This window comes from Monodon monoceros, unplaced genomic scaffold (assembly GCF_005190385.1).
Source record: "Monodon monoceros isolate NGI ecotype Baffin Bay Population unplaced genomic scaffold, NGI_Narwhal_1 Super_Scaffold_4, whole genome shotgun sequence".
Taxonomy (NCBI): Eukaryota; Metazoa; Chordata; class Mammalia; order Artiodactyla; family Monodontidae; genus Monodon; species Monodon monoceros.
This window is the reverse complement of record NW_021703781.1, coordinates 45,956,581-45,967,427: the sequence shown is the minus strand read 5'-3', so window position 1 is coordinate 45,967,427 and position 10,847 is coordinate 45,956,581. Positions and strand designations below refer to the sequence as shown.

Here is a 10,847-nt window from a genome sequence, read left to right as displayed (position 1 = left end):
CTATTCATTTGCATTTATAGGTACTCATGGAAATATATCATTTTAATAACATATATTAGTTACGGATGCATACTTATATATTAGACATATAAACATATGCGTGGAAATAATAAACATGAAGTTCAAGATAAGGTTATGAAAGAGCTTCCCTCCTCTCTCAGTCACAACAGAGTGTGAGAGTTCACTTCCAGCTATTTGTCTAGTGCCCATAGGTGAGAGCTGCCTTTCAGAGTATTAGCGCCTGGATCTCACTGCTAGAACAGGCATCAACGAGACGCACAGTGCTGCACCGGTTGGGCTTCGTGGCAGCGTGTTTAAATTTAAGCTGAGTTTTCTGCACAGTGTGTTGGTTTCCATCAAACTCCAGATCTGAAGCCAACTTCTCCAGGAGGCTTCCTGCACTGCCCCACCCTGCCTCGGCCCCCACTGTGAAGTGTGACGCCCTTCTCCAGTTGGCAGAATACAGGCGCGCCTCCTTTCGTTGTGCTTCGCTTCATTGCACTTCACAGATGTTGTATATTTTAAGAACTGAAGGTTTGTGGCAACCCTGCAACGAGCAGGTACTATCGGTGCCATTTTTCCAACAATTTGCTCATTTGATGTCTCTGTGTCACATTTTGGTAATTCTCACAATACTTCAAACATTTTTGTTATTATTATGTTTGTTATGGTGATCTGTGGTCACTGATCTTTGATGATACTATTGTCATTGTTTGGGGGCACCAACCAAGAACTTTATCAATAAATGTTGTGTGTGTTCTGACAGCTTTACTGACTGGCCATTCTCCATCTCACTCCCTCTCCTTGGGCCTCCCTGTTCCCTGAGACACAATATTGAAATTAGGCCAATTTATAACCCTACAATGGCCTCTAAGTGAAAGGAAGGATGCACACCTCTCGCTTCATTTTTTTCCGCTGTGCAGCTTGCAGGATCTTAGTTCCCCGACCAGGGATTGAATCCAGGCCACGGCAGTAAAAGCGTGGAGTCCCAACCACTAGACCACTAGGGAATTCCCAAGAGATGCACGTCTCTCACTTTAAATCAAAAGCTAGAAATAATTAAGCTTAATGAGGGAGGCATGTTAAAAGCTACATAGGTTGAAAGCTAGGCCTCTTGCTCCGGTCAGGCAAGCTGTGAATGCAAAGGAAAAGTTGGGTTTTTTAAAAAAATTTTATTGGCATATAGTTGATTTAAAATGCTGTGTTAGTTTCAGGTGTACAGCAAAGTGAATCAGTTATACATATATGTATATCTCCTCTTTTTTTTTTTTTTAGATTCTTTTCCCATATAGGCCATTACAGGGTACTGAATAGAGTTCCCTGTGCTATACAGTAAGTCCTTATTAGTTATCTATTTTATATATAGTAGTGTGTATATGTCAGTCCCAATCTCCGAATTTATCTCTCCCCGCTCCCAGGAAAAGTTCTTGAAGGAAATTAAAAGTGTTACTCCAGAGAACACAGGAACGATAAGAAAGTAAAACAGCCTAATTACTGATATGGAGAAAGTTTTAGTGGTCTGGAGAGAAGATCAAACCAGCCACAATATTCCTGTAGGCCAAAGCCTAATCCAGAGCAAGGCCCTAATTCTCTTCAGTTCTATGAAGGCTGAGAAAGGTAAGGAAGCTGCAGAAGAAAAGTTTGGAGCTAGCAGGGGTTTTGGTTCATGAGGCTTAAGGGGAAAAGCTGCCTCCACAAGTTGCACGGGCAAGGTGAAGCAGCAAGGGCTGATGTAGAAGCTGCAGCCAGTTACCTAGAAGATCTAGCTATGATAATGAATGAAGGTGACTACACTAAACAACAGATTTTCAATGTAGATAAAACAGCCTTCTGTTGCAAGAAGATGTCAGCTAGGACTTTCATAGCTAGTGAGGAGAAGTCAATGCCTCTCTTCAAAGCTTCAAAGGACAGGCTGACTATCCTGTTACAGGCGAATGCAGCTCATCACACAGTAAGTTAAAGCCAATGCTCATTTACCATTCCAAAATCCTGGAGCCCTTAAGAACTGTGCTAAATCTACACTGCCTGTGCTCTATAAATGAAACAGCAAGCCTGGATGATAGCATGTGTGCTCACAACATAGTTTACTAAATATTTTAAGCCCACTGTTAAGAACTACTGCTTCAGAAAAAGAGATTCCTTTCAAAATATTACTGCTCATTGACAAAACACCGGGTCACCTAAGAACTCCGATGGAGATATACAACGAGATTAATATTGTTTTAATGGCTGATAACACAACATCCATTCTGCAGCCCAGGGATCAAGGAGTCATTGCAACTGTCTTATTATTGAAGAAACACATTCCATAAGGCTACAGCTGCCATAGATAGCGATTCCTCTGATGGATGTGGGCAAGGTCAACTGAAAGCCTTCTGGAAAGAATTCACCATTCTAGATGCCATTAAGGACATTCTTACGGGAATAGGTCAAGATATCAACATTAACAGGAATTTGGAAGAAGTTGATTCCAGCCCTCATGGGTGCCTTTCAGGGGTTCAGGACTCCAGCAGAGGAAGTAACTGCAGATGTAGTGGAGACAACAAGAGAACTAGAATCAGAAGTGGAGCCTGAAGATGTGACTGCATTGCTGCAATCTCACGATAAAACTTTTGCAGGTGAGGAGTTGCTTCTCATGGATGAGTAAAGAAAGTGATTTCTTGAGATGGAATCTACTCCTGGTGACCATGCTGTGAAGACTGTTGAAATGACAACAAAGGATTTAGAATAGTACATAAACGTAGTTGACAAAGCAGTGGCAGGGTTTGAGAGTATTAACTTCAATTTGGAAAGACGTTCTACTGTGGGTAAAATGCTCTCAAACAGCAGTGCATGCTGCAGGGAAAATCGTTCATGAAAAGAAGAGTCAATTGATGTGGCAAACTCACTGTTGTCTTATTTTAAGAAACTGCCGCAGCCACCCCAGCCTTCAGCCACCACCCTGATCAGCCAGCAGCCTTCAGCCTCGAGGCCAGGCCCTCCACCAGCAAAAATATTACAAATAACTGAAAGTTCCAATGATGGTTAACATTTTTTAGCAATAAAGTATTTTTAAATTAAAGTATGTAGGACTTCCCTGGTGGCCCAGTGGTTAAGAATCCACCTGCCAGTGTAGGGGACACGGGTTCGAGCCCTGGTCCGGGAAGATCCCACATGCTGTGGAGCAACGAAGCCCATGCGCCACAACTACCGACCTTGCACTCTGGAGCCTGTGAGCCACAGCTACTGAGCTGAAGCGCTGCAACTACTGGAGCCTGCGTGCCTAGAGCCCGTGCTCCGCAACAAGAGAAGCCACCGCGATGAGAAGCCCACGCACCGCAACAAAGAGTAGCCCCCACTCGCTGCAACTAGAGAAAACCTGCGCACAGCAACAAAGACCCAATGCAGCCAAAAATAAAATAAATTTTGTTTAATAAAGTATGTATATATTTTTTAGACATAATGCTATTGCATGCTTAAAAGACTTCAGTATATTGTAAATTAACTTGTATATGCACTGGAAAACCAAAAAATTCATGTGACTTGCTTTATTGCCGTGGTCTCCAACAAAACCCAAAATATCTCTGAGGTATGCCTGTAGTTATCTTTTCTCTCCCTTATGCCACTTATCACGTTCCACCATCTAGTCCTGTTTTTTGAACGTGCAACCCTTCACCACTAACTTGTAGCTTTTAAGGATAGAAACTGGGTTATGCATCTTCATATTCTCTTTGTGCCTAGAACATTGCCTCAGTCAACAAATGACAGGACACATATGGTTTAACACTCGTTTTGTATAAATGAAGGTATTATAGATGAATACATTCTATATATTTATTTTATTTAAAACATTTTAAAATGAGGCAAAATTCACTTAATGGCATCTAGAAGGGTGAATCCTTTCCAGAAGTGTTTCAATTGACTTTGCCCATTTTATTTATTGTTTGTTTGTTTGTTTGTTTGCGGTACGCGGGCCTCTCACTGTTGCGGCCTCACTGTTGCGGCCTCTCCCGTTGCGGAGCACAGGCTCCGGACGCACAGGCTCAGTGGCCATGGCTCACGGGCCAAGCCGCTCCGCGGCACATGGGATCTTCCCGGACCAGGGCACGAACCCGCGTCCCCTGCATCGGCAGGCGGACTCTCAACCACTGCGCCACCAGGGAAGCCCGACTTTGCCCATTTTAAAGAGAGCAATTCAGGGGCATTTAATATATTCACAACCTTATGCATCTACTATCTAGTTCCTAAACCTCTTCATCACCCCAAAAGAAAGCCCCCTGCCCATAAAGCAGTTACTTCCTCAGCCCCTGGCAGACACTAACGTGCTTTCTGTCTCTGTGGATTTACCTATTCTGGATGTGTCATATAAATGGAATCATACAGTACATCATCTTTTGGGTCTGGATTCTTTGACTTAGCACAATATTTTCAAGATTCATCCATGATGTAGCACGTATTAATATTTCATTCCTTTTTGTGGTTAAATAAACTGTTCTATACATTTCATTTGCAATGTGTTGCAGGTATATGTCATCTGCCCGATTTTACCTCTAGATGGCATTACTTTCTTGGGAATTTCCTGGTCTGTCCCAATACTAGTTAGTGAAATTAACTAAATTATACTGTAACATTATATCAATTCAAGAACTGCTTTCATGCATCTCCCACCCTCCCTATCCAGGGAAGAGATATGGGAACATATGTATATGTATAACTGATTCACTTTGTTATACATATGTATATGTATAACTGATTCACTTTGTTATAAAGCAGAAACTAACACACCATTGTAAAGCAATTATACCCCAATAAAGATGTAAAAAAAAAAAAAGAACTGCTTTCACTGCAAAGCCAAATGAGCCCTAATGAATCAGCCATTATGGCTGCTTTGACACCACAGCATACAATATGCCATGGATCTGGCCATTACATGCTGTTATAAGCAACAGTGGCTTCTGGGTAAGTAGAGATTACTTTCCAGATGTGTTTTTAAAATATCTGTTTCATACTGAATTATTGTAGCTTGAATCGTTTTATTAATCTGGCAGTAAATAATAATACCCCAGTCAGGACTGGAATAACAAAATACTATAGGGGATTTTGTAATGTCATTGTGAAATCTACATGATACTTGGTTTGATTTATAGACCTGGCTCCTCCTATTACCTAAAGGACCATGGACAAATCTCACTGGTCTTGCTTAATCCTCTAGAAAGAGATGAAAGTAAATTAAAACCTTCCTTTTGGGGTTTTATGAGTATCAAATGAAAAATGACAGTGAAAATGCATTGTAATCTGGGAAGCGCTATGCTACTTGTTACCAATTTTGAGGACTTAAAGATTCATACTCATCCGTGTTTATATTATGCATAAAAATGTTATTCTCTTTAAGGTAGTCAGTGTCATTAAGCTCAGGGCTTCTCAAGAATTTTAACAGTTTAGAAAGCAATTCCGTTTTGAGTATCTTCTTGAGACTATTATCAGAGAGAGTGGTCTGAGAAGATTCTGTGAGGAAATTACAGCACTTTTAAGTAAGTGATCTCTGTACTGGATACTCCTAGTTTGTTTAGTTTAGTTAGGTGAGGTAACTTTGACTTGAATGAAATATATTTTAGTATGAGAAGCATTTGTCCTGTCTGGTGATAATAGTTCAGAGCTTCTTTGTACCTCTAGTGCCCAAGAGAATTTGACATATAATAACCCTTAAACATATAATGAAAAATAAGTGAGTTCCATTTCCTATATTTCTCCTTTATTTGACTAGGAGTTTATTTAGGGTAACAATAATTTTATTGTTTATTGAATTCTCATTGCCAAATAGTGCCTGGCAGTCGAAAAAAAAACAAAAAACAAAAAAACCCAACCAAACAAACAAAAAAAGAAGCGTTCATTGTATGCAAAATGAGTAAATTACTGGATACAAATATTGCTACTAAAGATGCAGAAAATATAGGTTTAAAATAGTTTATGTTTTAAATTATTAACAGCTTATTTCAAAGTTGTGCATTCTCCCCTAGTTGACCTAATTGCTTAATTAAAGCTGCCCAAGCAGGTAACACCTGGCGCATCTTTTGACAGACAAAAAATCAAAGCAGGTAAGTAGTGTTCATAGGTAGGTCTACAAATGATTCATGTGCCCTAAAGTTCTTAAAACATAAGCAATACAGAGTTCTTTGCATGTGTAGGAAGCACTGGGGTCTTGAAAACAGAATGGGTGGAGGCTTGGGGACAAATGGATGAAATGAGATAATACAAAGCATTCAATTCAGTACTTGGCTCCCAGCACCTTTGTGCTAATTAGGTAAAGACCTCTCTGGACAGATGCAGCCCTGCAGGCCTACAGTTTGGCAAGCTGAGTGGGGATTGGATTACTGTTCCCAAGCTCCCTTGGGCAGCAACCTTGCACAATGAACAACCTGCAGAACAATTTTTGGAGGCCCTCCGACTAGCTATTGTCATCGAGAGACAGCATGACAGAGTGAGTAGTCAGCCTCCCCAGCTTACCAGTGGGTACCTTGTAACAGAGTAATCTTTCCGTGGCTTGGTTACTCACTTGTAAAATGAGACAATACTAATATTCCCCTCGCTGGGTCATTATGCAGAGTGAATGACTGAATGTATGTAAAACACATAGAACAGTGCATGGCAAATGTATATATTCCATAAAACGTTAGGTATTGTTATCAATATTAGACTATTTCTCAATAACAGACAAGGCAGAGTGGTATCAACTCTTTGACAGTCTTGAGGCATGGGGTTTAGGATGGTAAGGCTTTGAAGGAAGGGTGGTGGTGGACACAAAGCTCCCTGTCTTGCAGAGAAGTAGGAGCAATGAAACCCTACAAAGAACCATGCAAATTTAGGGGCGTGAAATTCTTCCTTGGAACTCCATGAACTTATACACCACCTCCATTCCAATGACTTCCATCTAGATGTTCAATATGTATTTGTTGGTGGGTTTTTAAAGTAATTTTAAATGTCTAAAATCTTTGCTCTCCATCCAGAGCTGCCGGCTGGTTTGTTAGTATTGCTAGTTTATACCGAAGTCAAATGAGGCAGTTTTCTCAGTCTCTTCCTCTGAGAAGATTATTTACGTGTACTTTTCCAAATACTGCAGCATTCTTTTCTTTTAGCTTTCCAGATTGAACTCTTAGTTAATTAATTAATTTAATTGAAGTGCAGCTGATTTACAGTATTAGTTTCAGGTGGTCAACATAGTGATTCAGTATTTTTATAGACTATACTCCACTTAAAATTATTACAAAATAATGGCTATATTTCCCTGTGCTGTACAATATATCCTTGTTGCTTATTTATTTTGTACATTGAGGTTTGTGTCTCTTAATCTTTTACCCCTATCTTGCTCGTCCCCCTCCCGTCTCCTCGCTGGTAACCACTGGTTTGTTCTCCGTATCTGTGTGGGCACTTAGGTTGTAAGTTCTAATACTAAACACAAGGGGGCAGCGTTCTGCCACTTATCCCTGCCCTGGCTCCGTTCAGACACCTGATTTTCATGAAGTGCTTTTTTTTAAGCCTGTCTTAGTTAAGGAGGCAAATCCTTATTCCTTTAAGACTCAGGCTTGCTGTTTTTCTTCACTACTGCCTGGAATATATACTTACCCTTCTGTAGAAATAAAATTGAAATCTAAAAGCCTGACTGTATTTATATCCAGGACATGTTAATAGGGAGTTTAAAAAACAACCAAATACTTAAACCAAAGCATTTTAGGCTGGCTATCCCTCTCTACTGGGTAACATAAAATATAATGATATTGCCATTAAGGTGATTGTCTGGACTCTCTTAAACACTAATTTGCTCTGTTAATCACCATAGATCCTTTCCAAAGGTAATTGCTAACCCTGAATACTTCATTCCACAAATATTTACTAAGTGCCTTCTATGTGCTAGGGATTTTTCTGGGGATTTAATGGAACCCAGACAAGGGTTGTATCTTTGTGTTTAGACTGGTGATATTCTGTCAGGAGAGGGAGGGAGGGATATACCTGCCTGCAGAGGCTCGGCCCCTTTGAAAGCATATCTTTAAAACGTTGAGGTTTGTTAAGATGGAAGGGGATTTAGAGATTACCTAGTGGAAACTCAGATGCCTAGAGGGGCCAGACAGATAAATAAAATGGGCCAGTTGGGGTCTGCAATTAAGTGAAGAGCAGGTGTCTAATTTAAAGACCACTCTCTCCCAATAAGCTCAGGCTAGAATATTCTACTCTCTTCTTTTTTTTTTTTAAACCCAAAACAAGACCTGCTCCCCTCAACACACACACGCCTTCTCCTAAAGTTACCAAACAGAAAGAACTGTTTTAAGGGAGGTGGATTCACAGAACCAGGAAGGGCAAGGAGTCAAGATAAATCACCTTGTCCTCCACCCCACCCCTCCCCCCCATTTTTTAAAACAAATATATTAACCCAAACCATGATAAATATTGAGCAATGCAAGACCACAACATGAACAGCGGCCAAAGGCTACGGTATAGGTGAGGTCGCTGTTTTTCTCCTTCCTCAAGGAATTTTCTAGGCCATTAAGAGAGCTTCCCTTTCTGAGTCTGGTTTTTCTAAGTCTCCTGTTAGCGTTCAGCAGGAACAGGGCAGTGTAACCATCTTCAGGTGCTATCGGAAGAGAAATGCGAGGTGTAGCTGTGTTTTCCTCCCCTGTCACTAGTGAATGTAAGATGGAGGCAAGGAGTCTCTGGGGCCAGATTTGTCAAGGGAATTCAGATGTTGATCTCTCAAAGAGAAGTCAGAAATCTGGAGTTTCATGGGGAATCTCCCAATTTTAGAGAGGTGCCAATGAATTATCTCAATGCTGTGAAGGCCATTCCAAGCTCATCTGAGAGCTAACTTTGCCTCATTTGTCCAGTAGCTTAACCTCTAACCTAATTAAATCCTCTAATTCTACAGATTAAATAACAGGCCCAGAGAAGTTAATGACTTGCCCAACATCATCACATAATCTGTATTTTTTCCTCTAAGTCATAAAATAGCTGAAAAAAGTGGAGGCAATGTCTTACAACTAGTGAGACAACTATTGTCAACTTAAATGAAAGGTAGGTGCGAAATGAGCCAGCTACTTGGCAATGCTGGTGTTGAGACAATTCAGAAGAGTATGATTTATCCTAACAATGAATGTAGTACCTAATGTGGAAAATGATGATTGCAGAGGGGCTAATGAGAAAATAAAAGATGCTCTGACTGCCATGAGTTACAAATCAGCACCGTGATGGTTCTATCAAATTTCAGTAAGTAACTATGCACACAACAGGGTATTGGAAAACAGCTGCAGGCTTACATATCAAGAAATTCTGGGCAAGTCAGACATTCCATTATTTCATAAATCTAATAAGAGAAGTGCATATGGAGTTTACTATTAAATTAAGAAAAAAATGGCTCAATATCACACAGGAAATACAATAAACATGTAGGTATTGCTAAAGAGCTCAAACAAATGAGGGGATGAAGGAACATTTAAGTGAAGCCAGTTGGGACTTCAAATTCTGGGGTCATTTCCAACATGTCCAGTGGTCATTTTTTTATATGGGGGCTAGAAATATTTTATACCATTTAAGAAAGTTTTTTTTTTTTTGCGGTACGCGGGCCTCTCACTGTTGTGGCCTCTCCCGTTGCGGAGCACAGGCTCCGGACGCGCAGGCTCAGCGGCCATGGCTCACGGGCCCAGCCGCTCCACGGCATGCGGGATCCTCCCGGAGCGGGGCACGAACCCGTGTCCCCTGTATCGGCAGGCGGACTCTCAACCACTGCGCCACCAGGGAAGCCCAAAAGTGCTATTTTTTTTTGTTGTTCACTACACGTGGCTAATTCTTGTGCCAAACTGACATTCCAAGAGGACAGCCAAGTGCTGACTGATGTCACCACCTGGTTTTACCAAGTCGTGTTCACCTCTCACTGACCGTCTCCAGATTCTGTTAGGGCAGAGTGGATGTCTATATTGTTCACGGTCATGCTCCCAGCTCAGTTCCTGGCTCTCAGAAGGTCGTCAATAACTGTTCAGTTAGGCTGAATTGGCTCAGCTGGAATTGAAGAATCAGAAGCAATTGGAAGGGAGCTTAGAGCTAGTTCTCAGCATCCTCATCCATTCCACCCCTCCCAGCACGATACCAGCCCCTCCTCTTCCATGTTCCCCTCGGTCAGTGATGGGAAATACAATGTGCTGTTAGCAAGCAGTCAAATCTACTTCAATAATCCTGCCTTAGACCCTCTCCAGATGATGCTAACGCCAAACTAGATAGTCATAATGTTCTTGGCCAAAAGCCTATACTTTTAAAATGAAATTACATGAGATTCATATGAGTTTTTGTTTGTTTGTTTTTTGTGGTAAGCGGGCCTCTCACTGCCGTGGCCTCTCCCGTTGCAGAGCACAGGCTCCGGATGAGCAGGCTCAGCGGCCATGGCTCACGGGCCCAGCCGCTCCGCAGCATGTGGGATCCTCCCGGATCGGGGCACGAACCCGTGTCCCCCGCATTGGCAGGCAGACTCCCAACCACTGCGCCACCAGGGAAGCCCCCATATGAGTTTTAATATAACCGTAACAAGTATTAATAATGCATGCTGTATAATCAATTGGCATTCTCCCCCAAAGAGCTCAAATTCTTATTGTGATAAATTGTACTTACAGATAAACAGGAATACATCTCTCTTCATAAGGGGCAAAATAACCTTTTAGCTTCACAGAAGTTTCCCAACAATGATGTGATGTAGTTCCACTAGGCTGGAAGAGCATGGGCTTGAGAATTTCAGATCACCGGTCAGCAGTATAACTCTGGAATGGAATTTAATTTCTAAATGCACACTCTCACCCCAACCAAAATGTCTAACTTGTCTATCTCAGGGACTCCAC

General features: G+C 41.4%; 1 pseudogene; it reads left to right on the top strand.

Annotated features, from left to right (window-relative positions):
- Positions 1-1,376: 1,376 nt before the first annotated feature.
- Positions 1,377-3,028, top strand: LOC114908547 (annotated as a pseudogene).
- The last annotated feature ends 7,819 nt before the right edge of the window (positions 3,029-10,847 follow it).